Source organism: Cyanistes caeruleus, chromosome 5 (genome assembly GCF_971803275.1).
Source record: "Cyanistes caeruleus chromosome 5, bCyaCae1.hap1.1, whole genome shotgun sequence".
NCBI lineage: Eukaryota > Metazoa > Chordata > Aves > Passeriformes > Paridae > Cyanistes > Cyanistes caeruleus.
In genome coordinates, this window is record NC_141705.1 from 73,476,486 (window position 1) to 73,491,969 (window position 15,484).

Consider the following 15,484-nt stretch of genomic DNA (forward strand, 5'->3'; position numbering starts at 1 on the left):
AGAGAAGAAGGAGAAGGAGCAGCAGCTCCATCTGGATGATGGTGAAAATCCCTTCCCTCCACAGCAACAGCTCTGCGTGCAAAAGTGTCCTTCCCTGAAGCTGAAGAAACCCGACAAACTGTCCCCCACCCTTCCCTTTTCCTGACCCCTTCCCCCTTGGGCCCAGCCGAACTCTTTGTGTTTCTCAAGTACCCACCAAGTACCCGCAGTCAGGGTTTCCCAGCAACTAATGGGTAAAAATTCCACAGGTGAGCCAGAACTAAAAGGACCATTTTTTTTTTTAGTTCTGGCTTGCCCGTGGAATTTTTACCCATTAGTTGCTGGGGTAACCTAACCGTGGGTACTTGGTGGGTGCTTGAAAAAAGACAAAGAGTTTGGCCGGGCCCAGGTCGGGGGAAGGGGGCAGGAAAAAAAGGAGGGTGGGGATAGTTTGGTGGGCTTTCTTCAGCTTCGGAGAAGGACACTTTTGCGCGCAGAGCTGTTGCGGTGGGGAGAAGGGAATTCCGCCATCACCCAGACGGAGCTGCTACTGCTTCTCCTTCTTCCCTCTTTGTTGTTGGCCTTGCACGCCCTGTCCTGCCGGGATGTGTGGCACCGCTGTGGAGCTGCTGATCCACCTCAGCCACCGGCCCAGGATCTCAGCTCATTCCTGCTGTTCCAGCCGACTGTTCCTCAGAGCCCTGCAGGAGCACCGGGACTGCCCACCCGAGCGGTTTGTGAAACAAAGCCTCTCCTCCATCCTGTCTCAGCCGAGAAAAGCTGTCACGGGGTCCCTGGTTCTGTTTTCTTGCTAACGATGTAGTTATTGTTGTTTGTTTGCCTGGTTTTACAAGTAAAGCACTGTTATTCCTATCCCCAGATCTCTTCCTGAGAGCCCCTTGATTTCAGAACTATAATAATTCGGAGGGAGCAGGTCTATATTCTTTCATTCCAAGGGAGTTCCTGCCCTCTCTAGCAGAGATGTGTCTTCTAAAACCGAGACAGAACTCCAGGAGAAGAAAATTCAGTGGATGCCCCCTTGGAGGTATTTGGGCCTGGAAATTTCCAACAAGAAGATTTGACCACAAAAGTTTGAAATCAAGCTTGATCTGAGAACCTTGGTGGATATCCATCAGCTGTGTGGGTCTTTAAACTGGCTAGGGGTAACAACTGAGGACCTAGCCCCCCTCTTCAGTTTATTGAAGAGGGTAAAGGAGTTGAGTTCTCCTAGGGTTCTGACTCAGGAAGCAAGGCTGGTGCTGGGGAAATGGCATCTAAACAAGCCCACCATTGCCTGCCAAACCTGCCATTCAACTTCATTGCACTTGGAAGGTTGCCACACCTCCACGGTTTAATCTTTCAATGGGACAAGAGCCAGAGGGATCTCTTAGTAATAGAGTGGATGTTCCTAGCCATCAGTGGTCCAAGAGCATCACAGAGCCACAAGAGCTGGTGGCTCTGTTGATTAGAAAGGCCAGAGTGAGATTTCGTTGTCAGGAGGTGACTTCACATGCATCCACTTGCCAATCACCCTAACAACTGGCAAGTTAACAAAAGAGGCTTTGGAGCAATTGCTCAGGGAAAATGAGATGCTCCAGTTTGCACTAGACAACTACTCAGGATAAATTTCAATCCATGCTCCTGCACACAAATTGTTTAACTTGGAGTTCAGATTAATCCCAAAAGAAAAACAGTCAGAGACCACTTAAAGCTTTGACAGTATTTACAGACGCGCCTGGAGCATCTCACAAGACAATAACGACTTGGAAACATCCTCAAACTCAGCAGTGGGAGACGGATGTTAAGGAAGTTGAGGGTTCCCCTCAAATTGCTAAGTTAGATGCAGTCATCAGAGCTTTTGAGAGATTTTCCAAACCGTTTAATCTGGTGACTGTTTTGGCGTATATAGCAGGGGTAGTGTCTAGGGCACAAAATGCTGTTTTAAAGGAGATCTTGAATTCAAGCCTCTCTGAGCTGCTCTCAAAATTAATCCATCTCATCTCCTACCATGAGCAACAGTTTTATGTGATGCATATGAGGTCACATACTGACCTATCAGGCTTTATTGCAGAAGATAATCAGAGAGCAGATGTTTTGGCCGCTCCAGCTGAAATGGTCAAACTGCCTGACATCTTCCAACAGGTGAAGATGAGCCATCAGCAATTCCATAAAATGGGCCTGGCCTGGTATGCCAATTCAAGCTAAGGCAAGATCAGGCCAAGGCCATTGTGGCAACATGCCCTAGCTGCCATAGATACACAGTACCATCACTAGGCTTGGGGGTAAACTCCCAAGGCTTGAGCAGCTGTGAGGTGTGGCAAACTGATGTGAAGCATATCTCCCAGTTCAGCAGGCTGAAATACGTCCACGTTTCAGTGGACACTTTCTCCAGTGCAATTTATGCCTCCACTCACACAGGGGGAGAAGGCTGCCGATGCACATAAACACCTGCTGTAGGCCTTCTCCATGCTGGGAATCCCCAAGGTCATCAAAACATATAATGGCCCCACATATGCCTCTAAGACCTTTGGGGAGTTCCTGCAGCAATGGGGAATAGAACATAAGAGGGGCATCCCCTACTCCCCCACAGGTCAAGCTGTGATTGAATCCATCGGTTGCCCAAAAGGGTCCTTGAGCAACAATGTGAGGAGTCCAAGGTCATGATACAAATGAGACTATGTAGGGTCTTATTCACCATCAACTTCTTAAACTGCCCATTGGAAAATCTTAACCCACCTGTTGTTAGTCATTTTAATCAAAACAGACAGAACTGCAGGAACATCCTCCACTTCTTGTAAGAGACCCTGAGACCTAGAAAGTAGAGGTCCCACATGAACTAATCACCTGGGAATGTGGATACACTTGTGTGTCTACTCCCTCTGTACTAAAGTGGGTTCCTCAAAAGTAGGCTAAACCCTACATTCTGAAGAAGTCCCAACAACCAGAAATTTGGAAAAACTATGTGACTGTTGCATCCCTAAGGAGATGCTGACATCAGGAAACAGAGACACCTAACTGACACTAGTTGATCCCTGTATCCAGTTTTTAAGTACTTTTTCAGAAGAATTGTAAGATATTTCTGAGTAACATTTATTATGTTTCTATTTCTTTAAGACCATCCTGCCCCAGACATGTGGCTGATTTCCTTGTGGCCACTGATGTTTCTTTGCCAGTCCTCAAAAACATGGATTATTCCACAGCCCAAGAAAAATGTAAGGGTCACCCTGGCCAAGACACTCAATCAAGATCATGTGTGACTATCGACAGCATCAGCAGAGGATCCAATGTCCACTTGTCTGGTGGGGATTCCATTTAAACCTGCAGAATACCCAGAGAGTTTGAAAAAGTTACAGAAAGACATTAATATTCTACGACCACCCCAGAGGGTTGCCCATTCTTTTATCACACATAAAATAAAAGTGCTAGTGAACAACCCCTTGGTCCTATGGAGGAATTGGGTTAAAAACTTACTGGTAGCAGATGAAGAACCACAAGAATTTGACATTTTAGGCTCTTCAAAGGCATCATACTGTATTCAATTCATGTATGAGCCTTATTATGGGAAAGAACAATTTATCTTTGAATAAAAAGAATAGTATAACACTGCCAAGTGGTGCAAATTAATAGGTTAAATTAAAATGGCCTCTACAGAAAGTTACCAATCTTTAAAATTAGATAAAAGAACCTCCTTAATTTGTGGAGATCATGCATGGGCGTGAATCCCCTCTTGCCTTCCCGGACACCCATATACTTTTGGGCAGCTGTCCCTGCTTTCATCCAACAAAACCCAAATTATGCATTGGCAAAGAAAAAACAAATTGGTGATCCAAAAATGAGGTATTAAGGATATGGACAAATATTGTGACCCAGAAATCATACATTGGTATGTATGTCTTAAAAGAACTGCTGTCTCCATATTTTTACCCTGGGTTTCAGCAGCAAAATCTCTAGGTATATTGGGCCACCTAGGTATATCCTAGGTGTATCAGCAGCAAAATCTCTAGGTATATTGGGTTGCTAAGCAGGCCAATTTAATGTTAGCCACATTGGGTGACCTCCTAGCAGATGAGGAAATAACCAGAGAAGTGACACTTCCGAATCGAGCTGCTATCGATTTTCTCTTGCTATTGCATGGACATGAATGTGAGGAATTCAAAGGGCTTTGTTGCCTCTATTTGTCATCCAAAAGGGAAAACATCCATGCCTCCATCAAGAATATGCAAGATCTTATTGGAAACCCCAAAAAGAGACCGAGGACTGGTTGGACAATATTTTCAAGAATTGGGGCCTCACAGGATGGATTGGTTCTGTTGTCAGATCCATATTGTGGTTTCTGTTTGTTATATTCCTAATTTTAATTGCCTTTGGAATCTTAAAAAGAATTATTACAAGAAGTATGGAAAGGGTCATCTCCCCCACCAAGGAAGTAAATAGAGCTAAGGAAGTTCCCACAGAACAGTCACAGTAGAGGGACCTCTATCCGAAGTCGTAATGGATTCCCCAGGACCACAACTCCCCTTTTTAAACAAAAGAAGAGGGAGATGTTGCGGTGTGTTTTGTTTGAATGGTTTGTTCCGTTACTCCCTTAAGTCATCGGTTTGCTCCTAGTTTGTGTTCTCCTACCCTGCCTCAACCCTATCCCTTGTTCTCGAATGTTCCCTGTCTGTCATCTCACCCAGTTGTCAATCTTCCCTTTGGCCAGCCTCCTACCTGAACCGCCCCTTTGGAAATCCCCAAATCTTCAATGCCACATTGGCCCATGTGTCCCACTCTCCTCCCCTTGTTTCCCCTATTGTGGGAAGCTAGGGCCCGGCGGTCGGAAGATATCGGGATGTAATGGAAAGATAGAGTCACCCCCCTCCTCTACAGTGTATGGTAATTGCCCCATAATTAGCCAATAGCACCTAGCTGTGATGAAAGCAGATGGGAGTGACACTGTGAACCTAGGTTACAAAGTGTCAAATTCTTCAGCAATAAACACCATTTCTGCCATCCAGCACACTGATGTTGTGTGCGGTTTTGGACCAAGTGACCAGAGTGAGGTCACCGTGCTGCTCCTGAACCAGGGTGTCTGCCTTGCTGAAGGCAACACCCATTGGGTTGTTAAATGTAAACCCCACCTTCCGCTCCCCTCCCATAGTTTCATCCCATTGGTTAAAAGTTTGTACCTTTTCCTAGAACCTCCCCAGTTTAAAAATGCTTTGCACACTGCCATTCTGGGTCTTCAGTCCCTGGACCCTCCACTGGAATAAAGCCTTTTGGAACACATACTGGGGATCTCCTCCTCATTCTTGCCTCCACTGTGCATTTAATACTATCTTTGTGCTGTAGAGCATTTACTCTAAGCTTCACCTTGGGTCACCCAGCTTCCGAGCTGTGTCCCACTTCTGGTGTGGTGCAGTGCAGAGCTAGCTGGCTCCAACACCACATCAGGGGCAGAAACTGTTTCTATTGCTAGTGTGACAAGAAAATCACAAGACTTTACTTTAGTAAAAGCTAATGTAAGCCTAACTGGAAATGAGTGGAAAAAACACCCTATTTTGACTAGCCCAGAGACCCCATGCATTTTGTATAAACTTCCTCCAAAGTAAGTATTTCAAAGACCCAAAGGGATTCTGGTAGGTGTTTAAGATAGCAGCTGTAGAGACAGAAGGCATCAAACAATTAAACACCTTCCCTAGATTCTCAGAAAACCCATCTGCAGTAAGACTCCTGAAGGAAAAAACCCACAAGTATTGGCACTTGATACTTCAACAGTGCACTGCTGACAGTACAGAACAACTCAAGCTGCTATAATTCCCATCCATAAGATGATCTGTAAGCTAAAGAGCCAAGGGGTGGTCTGCAAAATTCACTCACTCTTCAACAGCTCCATTTAGCCTATGCACAAATCTAAAAAAAAAACTAAAATAGAGATTGACTCTCGTGTCTTAAATGAGGTGACTCCATCATTGGGTGCTGCTGTGCCGGACATGTTGGAGCTCCAGTACAAGCTGGAGTCCAAGGCAGCAAAGTAGTATACCACTATTAACATTACAAATGCATTTTCTCCATTCCTTTGACAGCAAAATACAGGCCTCAGTTTGCCTTCATGTAAAAGAGAGTGCAGTACACCTGGAACCGACTGACCCAGTAGAAGCACATTCTCACCATCTGCCATGGACTGATTCAGACTGCTCTAAAAAAAGTGAGGCTCCAGAACATCTGCAGTAGATAAATATCATTGTGTGGGTGAACACAGCAGCAAAACTATTTAAAAAAAAAAAAAAGAAAAAAATCATACAGATTCTTCTGAAAGCCCCTTTCACTATCAAGAAGAGCAAAGTTAAGAAACCTGATTGAAAAATCCAGTTCATGGTAGTAAAGAGGCAAGATTGACAGCATCAGATTCCCACCAATGTCATCAACAAGATAACAACAATGTCTTCACCAACCAACAAAAAAGAAATGTTTTCTTAGGTGCCATAGACTTTTGGAGAATGCATATTCCTAAATACAGCCAGACTGTAAGCCCCCCACTCTACCTGGTCACCCACAAAAAGAACTCTTTCCAGTGGGGCCCTAAACAGCAACAAGCCTTTGCCCAGATCAAGCTCACTCATGCTGTAGCCCTTAGCCCAGTCAAAACAAAAGCAGTTTTAAAGAACATGCTCTATTCTGCAGTTGGGAGCTATAGTCTGTCCTAAAGCCTTTAGCAAAAGGTGCCTAATAAAACTGAAATTCAACCACTGGGATTCTCAGGTTGAAGCTACAGAAGGTCTGCAGCCAATTACACTCCCACAGAGAAAGAAATTTTAGCAGCCTATAAAAGAATTTAAGCCGCCTCAGAAGTAATTAGCACAGAAGCACAGCTCCTCCTGGCACCCTGACTACCGGTGTCGGGGTGGATCCTCAAAGCAAAAGTTCTCTCTATTCACCATGCCACCAATGCCACATGGATCAAGTAGATTGCTCTCATCACACAACTCACCCGTATGAAAAAACTAAATTGCCCTTAAATTTTAGAAATAATTACAAACTAACCAGAAAGTAAAAACTTTAGTCTCACTGATAAAACAACCAAGTAGCACATGCTAAAGAGGCTCCATTATACAACCAATTACCAGCAAAAAAAAATATGCTATGCTCTTTTCACTGATAATTCTTGTCACATCATAAAAATAAAACAAAAGTAAAAAGCAGCCATATAAAGCCCCACACAAGTGGCAAAAGCTAATGAATAAAAAAGTAAATCAATCCAACTTGCTAAACTCAAAGCTGTTCAATTAGCCCTAAACATTACTGAAAGAGAGAAGTGGTCAAAGCTCTGCCTCTACACTAATTCATAAATAATAGCCAATACTCTGTGGAAATGGATAAAGAAGTAAAAAAAAGCCAATTAGCAGTGCAGAAAAAAAAATATTTAGGCTGCTGAAAAGTAAAAAAACATTGCTACCAAGATAAAGAGACTGTCCGTGAAAGTCTGTCATGTAGATGCCCATGTCCCCAAGAGTCGGGCTAATGAGGAGCACCAAAACAATAAGCAAGTAAATCAAGCTGCAAAAATACAAGTGTCAAAAATATATTTAAATTAATGATACAAGAAATAGTTGTTCCTAACTCAATGAGCCCATAATGCCTCAAGTCATCAGGGTAGAAATGCCACCTATAGCTATGCACAAGACCAGAAAGTAAATTTAACCATAAAGAATATTCCTCATGTTATCCATGACTATAAGATGTGTGCCACAATCAAGCAGGCCAAGTGGGTGAAACCCCTATATTATAGTAAGCAGTAGTCCAAATATAAGTATAAAGAGGCCAGGCAGATCGACTATATCACCCTTCTCCAAACCCGCCAAGGCAAGCACTATGTGCTCACAATGGTAGAAGCAACCACTGGATGGTTGGAAACCTACCCTGTGCCTCATGCCACTGCCCGGAACACCATCCTGGGCCTTGAAAAGCAGGTCCTTTGGAGGCATGGTACCCCTGAGAGGATTGAGTCAGACAATGGGACTCATTTCAAGAACAGCCTTATAAACAGCTGGGCTAGGGAACATGGCACTGAGTGGGTGAACCATATTCCTTATCATGCACCAGTGGCTAAGAAGTAAAAAAGTGCAATAAACTGTTAAAAACCACCTTAAAAACATTGGGCAAGGGATCTTTCAAAAATTGAAAGCAGCATCTAACAAAAGCCACCTAGGTAGTTAACACTCAAAGTTCCAATAACCGAGCAGGCCCTGCCCAGTCTAAGCACCTGCATATAGCAGACAGAAACAAAGTCCCAGTGGTATATGTCAGGAGTTTGTTACAGAAGACAGTTGAACTCAATTCTGCTTCAAGTCCAGACAAACCCATTCATGAGGTTGTCTTTGCTCGAAAACCAAGCTGCACATAATTAATAATGCAGAAAAATAAAGCAACACAATATGTACCTCAGGGAGATCTAATTACTAAGTAAAAACCATAATTAAATATCATAAGTTTACTAAATATCAGTACCCTTGTCTTTATGTGTATATATATATATATATATGTGTGTGTGTGTGTGTGCGTGTGTGTATGTATAATATAATGTGTTTGTAGAATTAAAATATATATTAGTTTTAATAATAAGTTGATGATATGAAGGTAAGGAGTAGAATGTCCTTGAGTGACTTTATGACGCTTGTATCCCCAGTCCCCTTGTTTATATTATGTATTAAGTTCTTCACCTTTCAGACTGGTTCTGAGAGCTAAGTGGGGGAAAGATGAAGTGTACAATTTGTGTTCAGAAAGTGTTGTGCACTTGCTCCTCCTTGTGTTTCTCTGGACTGTGCTGTCTGCAGCAAGGACAGAGAGCGGGACAGAGCTCTCCTTTGCTTTTAATTAGTTTTTAACTAGCTGAGGCAGAGAAGTTCCCTGGATTTTTTTTTTTTTCCTTTTTCCTTAGATCTGTTCAGACCTGCTCTGGACTGAAAACCCAGACAAACCCCAAGAACTCACACCTGTGGCCCACCGGGGCCTGGGCCTCAGCACTTTCCAGCTCTGGAGGGACTGATAAGAGCCTGAGCAGGCCAAGCTACACCACATGAAAAGGACTTTTCCTGGATTTCCCATTTCATTGAACAGTGAGAGGTTTTATTGTTTAAAATTATTCAATTTCTGTTAAATAAACAGTTTTTTCCGCTTTTCTCCAAGAAAATACTTTTCCCAAACCGGTTGGGAGAGGGGCTGCTTGAACTTGATTTCTAGAAAGACCCCATTCAGAAGTTTTCTCCCAAATTTGCACTAAAGAAAGATAATAATTTAAGGAAGATTTTATACATGCTAGAAGCCTGCTAAAAGCTGTCTTCACTTGAAAGTAGTGCTAACAATATTTTTAAGTTTAATAAAAATATTTCTTCAATATAGCATATCTGTAACTCAATTTCCATGACTATGAAATGTTTTGAGTTTTTTTCTACGAGTTGTGGCATTTCTACTGAAATTTGCTGTGTAGAATCAGCTCACATTAAGAAGAGATTGCTGCAATAATACTTGTAAGCCCTATTCCCAGGAGTCTATAGTGGACAGAGTACCTCCACAACTACTGAAGTGTTCTTTACTTTTTGAGAAACCATAGAAGTTAGTACATTAATTTTCAAAACATGTATTGAGCTTGGTATATGCATATAGGACTATCACTGGACGAAGGGCCGAAAAAGAAAGCACTGGACTGGAAAACTTACAATGTTGGTTAATCTTTTAGATTTCTTGTTCTGTTTTAGAGCAGGGAGGGTTAGGTGAAAAAATTTGTCAGGCTTGAAGGAGTAGTATGCCTATATTAAGAACTATCATTTTATATAAATTTAATTACAGCCTACATTTTGTGAAAGGTACATATCAAAATAACAACTTGTTGAGTATCTCACAAATATTACATTTCTCCAATCACAGGATTATGAATGCCTGTGCACCTTTTATACAGCAGTTCAAGCGCTGAAAATAATGTTGTACTTCCCTTGCATGCTTTTTAGGTGTAGTCAAAACTTAAAACCATTGAAGTCTGTAGGGAAAGGAAAACCACTTTTGAAAATGAATGAAGAATTAAAAATGTAGAAGATAAATTCACCTCTAACATGCTATTTCTAGTACATATGCATACATATTACTGTATGGTTATTCATTATATGATAGAATGTTATAATGCTACACTGATGTAAATACAGATTCCTTATGTTTGAAAATAATAAATCAGAGGTCTTCATTTGTATAAAATAAATTGCCTAGAGTCAAAGCAGTTGAAAAGATCCATTATTACTTCTATATACTTTTTCTGTTATTCACTGTGTCACATTAAATTTGATTTTGGAGTCTGCTGAGCTGCCTGAAATCTCTCACAAAACACTTCTAAGCATGGCAATGACCAATGATGTTGAGTCCATGATTATTTCCTCTAGAATCCACAAAAAATCTCTGCTTCTTTAATTTGCAAGGCTGCTCATAACACCTGACTTAAAAAACTTGAGAAACTTATACTCTTATTGTGAATTTTCTCCTAGAAATCAGTGGAAACACTCCCATTACAAATACTCACTAATGATCACTCTGTAAGAAAGACTTTGGACATGAAGGAAATTTAGATGTTTCATCTCTGTTAAAAAAAATCTAGTTTTTTTCTGCAACTTGAACAACAATTTTCAAAACAGAAGGGACAGCATGTAGTGAGAGGAAAAAAAGGAGTATCTTTAGACTGAAAGTGAGTATGTTTAGATCAGATATTAGGAAGAAATTTACTATGAGGGTGGTGAGACAGTGGCACAAGTTGCCCACGAGCAGCTGTGGATGCCTCATCCCTGGATGTGTTCAAGGTTGGGCTGGATGAAATTATAAGCAACCTAGTCTATGGCAAGGGGTTGGAACCCTTTAAGGATTTTTAAGGTGCCTTCTAACCCAAACCTTTCTATTACTTGAGAATTCTATACTAAATTGTTGAAGCATGATTTGTATCTGACTTTGTGGATTAAAGAAAATGGTCTTAATATTAGTGGTAGCACATACAGAAGCAAGAAATATGGTTACCTTTTACACTAAATGTGAGTTTTATATCAAATGTGACACTTATTTGGAATAATTTCCCATGTGTAGATATCGATTCTGCCAACAGTGAAATTTCTTCAAATGTTATGAATCACTTTTGACACTTTTAAACAGGTATAAAATTGTGTTAAATTTCTTAAATGTTAAACAATTAGTTCCATGTACTCAATCCCACTGAAGTAATTATTCCCATACAAAAAAAACCCTTGGACAACAGTCAATGGCTGTGCATACTTCACAGTCCAGAGAATAATTGTTTTGCGTGGTAGTGTCAGGAAATGTTAAGTGGTTCTGAGTTGACTATGCTTGCTGTTGTAATTTTTTTTAAAACCAAGTGATATACACAGAGACAAAAAGAATGTTGGCAGTTGTAGCCTCGGTAGTTAAAAAAATCAATAAATGCTGTTTTCTATGAATATTATTATGGGAGACTCAAGTTTTCTGTATTGGGTTTGCATGGCAAATTTTAGTTAGCAGAGGGGGGCTACGTGGGGGCTTCTGTGAGAAGCTGCCAGAAGCTTCCATTAAGTCTGATGAAGCCTGTGCTGTCCAGCTCTAATATGTATCCAACACTGTTAGTTTTCATATATTTGGGATTTGTATATCTATCTGTGATTTATTACTTGTTTCATGTCTTGCCTCTGGTTTCTATACTCATAAATGAGATACTGTGCTCGTGACATATGTGTACCCTTACATTCCGCACATCCTTACAGTTAAAATATATAGATATTTTAGTGGTCAGAAGTGGAAAATCCACAGTAAGGTAATAAAGTAAAATATAATAGGAGTTTCAAAAAAAGAGAATAAAGTCTGGGTTGCTTATATAGTGTTCCAACTTCTAAGCCATCCTTAATGATGTTATTCCCTTCCCAGAGATACTAACTGAAGATAAAACTGTGTAACTTTTGTGGGTTGTAGTCTCAATTTTCATATCTCAACAGTCTCAGAAAGCTCAAGGATTAACTTTTTGTACGACAATTTATGAAACCAATTAAATGATACGCTAATGATTTTTACATTCCCTGACCCTTAATGCTATATTATTTCCCTATTTATTTCCCTATCTTACCTACTTCAGGGATCCATCTAACAATTTATTAGAAAGACTCTTTCTTCAGATGTCATACCACCTATGGTAACTGCTGTGCCAATATTTCATTACCAATTATAATATTGTACTTCAGCATTGAATGCTTTCAAATTTTCAGCATTTTAATGAGGATGATTGGACAGTCTTGTAGTCTTATCTTTTAGCATCTTTGGTAAAGTTCCAAAAGAAAGCTGAGGAAACTCAGGTGCAGTCATCACAACACAGTGGTATTATAGTACATTCATTATAGTTGTCATGGTTTTAAAGCAGTAACTAAAAAATTACTTCTTTCTTGCTATGAGATATGGATTAGAACAAGAGCAAAACAGGCTTAAAACTTAAGAGGAATAAAGAAAGTTTATTAACAAAACTACAAGAATAAAAACACCAGAATAAACTTCCAAAATACTCTTTTATCCCCCACTACCTGACCATTCTTTAGTACATGTGACAGCAGAGACAGAAAAACTTTAGAACTTTGGTGGTTAAAACAGTCCTAATTCTTGCTAGTCTATTCATCAGCCTTTGTAGAGAAACAGAAGTTTTCTTCTGCTAATTTATGGAGTTTCTCATGAGAAAACTATTTCTGTTATAGTTTTCTATTTCCTGATGCCAGCTGCCCGGAAATCTTGTTCTTAGAGTTCACTCCTCCCATTTCACATCACTCTGAGGTGTTTTATGGGTCATGAGTCTAGGGATGTTATTTTTAAGGATGAGTTATTTAAAAGCAAAAGTTCTCTTCATCTGTCTCTGTGAGCTTCTCTGAAAACAGTTTTCTCATTGGCTCCCAAGGCCTCAACTCTTCAACTATTACTTTATCTCAGTCTGTTCCAGCACCTCACTGTATCACAATTACTCCACCTTTTGCTCAAAATCTAAACTTTGAACACTCTATTCCTCCCTATATACTCTGTCATGAATTAAAGGAGATTTTTCAAGACCCTATTGTCCATCTCCATAGCTTTAACAGAAAAATATTTCAGCTTATAAAGCATCTCCTTATTCTCTACTTTTTCTGAAGCTTCTTTTTTTTACTGTCTCTGATAGTTTATAAAGTCTCTTTACATGTTGATTACTCTCTTTTTTTCTCTCTGGATAAAAGGATTAATCTGCAAGTCTCATCTAGGTAATGAAAAGGTTAAAATCTTGCCCAGGCTTTGTAGATGGTTTTGTGATCTCTGCTGGAGCAGCAGCTGGAGTTGTCTGCGATGGAAGATTCTTCATGGCTGCTCTGGAGAGTCACTGGTCACTGTCTCAGCCCGCCACAGGTCAAGAGCTTTTTCTTTCTTTTCTTTACTCGTCAGTCTCTGGTGAATTCAGTCACAGCAAAAACTGCAGCCAAGCCAGGGACCGGCCTGGCCTGGCCTGGGCCCGGGGCAAGCCCCACAGGCCCCATCTCCCGGCCGGGAGCCTCGGCAGGCCCAGCCCAGCCCCTGCCCGGGCTGCATGGCCTGGGGAGGGGAATGGGAGGCCAGCTGGAGCTCTGTTACCTTTCACAGCCAGGAAACAAAGAGACAAAGAAATTCCCAGGCTTAGGTCTTAAGGTGGTGTTCACAGGTTAATCTTACTTTTCAGTGGCCAAAACTGCTGTCAGTTCTTAGAAATGACTGATAATTGGTCAGGAGAAAAGACTCCCATCAGTCACCAGCAGCTTCAACTTCTTTAGCTCTCAAAACTATCTTAAAGGTAAAGTCACCCCATGACAATAGTATACCTCCAGAAGACCTTCAACTAGTTCACTATTACTGGTACTGTAGCTTTTTCATAACAAAGCCGTCTATTTATTTGAATAACAAGAGCTTAGAGTTAAAATAAACTGAATTTAAAAAGAAAAAAACTATAAAGAAATAAACAATAAGCCAAAATTATGAACAAAACAATATATATGGAATTTTAGTAGTAATGTAATTACTTTCTTCCAGGGCACAAACCATCACCTATTGAAAGATGGAATAAAACTTTCCCTGGGGAGAAGTTATCTCATAACTGCCTATTGCTTTTCTTCACCTGATATTGCTGTATACTTCTAAAGTGGTGAGCCCAGAGTATCTGATATATTGTAATATACTCAGATTGTTGCCCAAAGCAGTCTTCAGACTCTTTCACATTATTGCTATGTCACAAAAGACAACCAGTGATCAGGTTGGTTTATGATTATGGAAATGACCAGTGCAATAAATAGAAGTTAAGTATAAAATAAACTTTTTTTCCTTTTTTTTTTTAAGAAGAAGAGATTATGGGAATGACTATAGGGAAAAGGACTAATGAAGGTCTAGATCTGCTGCTGAAGTCAAAACACTGCCTAAGGAGACAGTCAACTTGCACAACTGTTTTTTTTCTCTCTTTTTCCTTTTCAAAATGTGGAGGGAACATTGTTGATTTTTGTTACATAGAATTTTTAGAGTTTTCTTTAGATGCACATTGCCCTTAAGACTGTCTTTATTTTTCATAAGCTCTTTGTCCTATGAGATGCAATAAATTAATCTTATGTTTCCTCTCATTGTTTTGTAGCATTAAGCCTTTAGTTTTTGAATGCAGTTAATCCACTGCAAATTTAATTTTTTGATCATTGCTCCCAGTATGGAGTTTCTTGCCTAGTGGGGAATTGTGTGTGGACAGGTAAGTACACTAAAAAAAGGGCCTTTTTGTCATTGAGTGGCTTTTCATCTCTAATTTTTCCTTGTATAATGATATGCTTCTCTATGATTTTAATTTGAATACTCTCAAAGGTAGAAAGTCTCCTTATTGAATATCACTTCATGGTGTTTTGTGTAAGAAATAGTAATTAAAAACTATCTGCTGTCAAACTTTAGTACAAATTAAGTACTTTTCCTTTTGTGATTTTCCTTCATTTTCCTTTGTGATTTTCCTTCAATTTCCTTATTCCCACTTCTTTCATCCTCTATAAATTTTGAATATAACTCTGAATACTTACTGCCTTAGCAGACCACAATTGCCCAAATAAAAAGATTCTAAAATTTTCTGGAAATAAATGATGGAAAGACTTTCTTAAATACCACAGTATTTTAAGAATCTGAAATAAAGAATGTTATTCCCCATTTTTTAAAGGAAACATTACAGAAACATAAAAGTAAAGCTGCTACATAGCAAACTCCCAGCTTTATCTTGTAAAGCACTTCTGTGCCCGAATTGACTATTATTTTCATGTCTTTGACACTGGCCCAATGCCATGCACCTACAGGAGTTGCTTGTTCACCCTCCCCTGCTCCAGCTGGGCAGAGGAGAGAAAAAAAATTAACGAACGCTTCATGAGTGGGATAAGGATCAGAAGAAAACATTTCAAGGACAAAACAGGCTCAACTGAAGTTGCAAAGTGAATTTATTACTAACAGAGTCAGAGGAGGA

General features: G+C 40.2%; 1 long non-coding RNA gene across 1 annotated transcript; it reads left to right on the top strand.

Moving 5' to 3' along the window:
- The first annotated feature begins 8,876 nt into the window (after positions 1 to 8,876).
- LOC147653250 (uncharacterized) lies at positions 8,877 to 14,766 on the top strand. Its single transcript, XR_015286860.1, has 3 exons — positions 8,877 to 13,386; positions 14,041 to 14,152; positions 14,344 to 14,766. It is a non-coding gene; the product is annotated as an uncharacterized LOC147653250 (long non-coding RNA).
- Positions 14,767 to 15,484: the final 718 nt, after the last annotated feature.